This window comes from Clupea harengus, chromosome 14, assembly GCF_900700415.2.
Source record: "Clupea harengus chromosome 14, Ch_v2.0.2, whole genome shotgun sequence".
Classification (NCBI taxonomy): domain Eukaryota; kingdom Metazoa; phylum Chordata; class Actinopteri; order Clupeiformes; family Clupeidae; genus Clupea; species Clupea harengus.
The window spans coordinates 851,668-852,729 of NC_045165.1; the positions used below are offsets into that span (position 1 = coordinate 851,668).

General features: G+C 47.5%; 1 long non-coding RNA gene across 1 annotated transcript in view; it reads right to left on the reverse strand.

Annotated features, from left to right (window-relative positions):
* LOC116223575 overlaps window positions 1-183 on the reverse strand; it is a 4,748-nt gene extending 4,565 nt beyond the window's left edge. The window contains exon 1 of the long non-coding RNA XR_004165150.2: window positions 1-183. This exon is cut by the window's left edge and continues 40 nt beyond it. This is a non-coding gene — a long non-coding RNA (uncharacterized LOC116223575).
* Between the last annotated feature and the right edge of the window lie 879 nt (window positions 184-1,062).

A 1,062-nucleotide genomic window follows, 5' to 3' on the forward strand; every position in this document is an offset into this window, starting at 1 on the left:
CTCGCTGACCTCTGCCCTTTGCGTGACCTTTTTGACCTCTGTGTTCTGTGCTGTGACCTCTGCATCAGGTACAGGGGTCATGGGTTCTCGTTTGGGCGTCTTCTCTTTCTTCTTTAACAAACCCAAACTATTCCGCATATTATCAAATCTCTTGAAAACACTCTCCCCAGGACTCACTGCACCTGTGATTCATTACACACACACACACACACACACACACACACACACAGACACACACACACAGACAACCATATTGTACACACATGTTCAATGTCAGGGAATTTAAAAAACACTTGCTTCCCAAAGGATACAGCTTACAGCTCCCTCTCAACACACACACACACACACACACACTCACACACATACACGCACACACAGAGAGGCACATACACACACACTTGCACATGTCCCAAACCGAAAGAGCTCCCTCTCAATATCCTTGTTAGGAGTGAAAGGTGGAACATTAGAAATTGTCACTGAAGTTGATGGTGAAAACAGGAGAGGAGAGGAGAAGAGGAGGAGAGAGGAGAGGAGAGGAGAGGAAAAGAAGGGGAGAGGTGGAGGAGGAGAGGAAGAGGAGAGAGGAGAGGAAGGGAGGGGAGAGGGGAGGAGAAGAGGAGAGGAGAGGGGAGGAGAGGGGGAGAGGAGAGGAGAGGAGAGGATTAGAGAGGAGAGGAGAGGATTAGAGAGGAGAAGAGGAGAGGAGAGGAGAGGAGAAGGGAAAAGAGAAAGGGAACTGGCGGTGTGAGAGTGAGAGTGAGTGTGAGTGTGTGCGTGTAAATGTGAGTGTGTGTGTGTGTGTGTGTGAGTGTGTGTGTGTGTGTGTGAGAGTGTGAGTGACTACCTGAGGGTTTTGGTTCCGGGGTCTTTTCAATCTTCTTATTGAAACTTCTCCGCACAGAATCAATTCTCTTCATGACACTCTCACTACGATTTAATGCACCTGAGATTAAAAACACACACACACACACACACACACACACACACAGACAACCATATTACACAAACACATTACACACACGCACACACACAGACAACCATAATACACAAACACATTATACA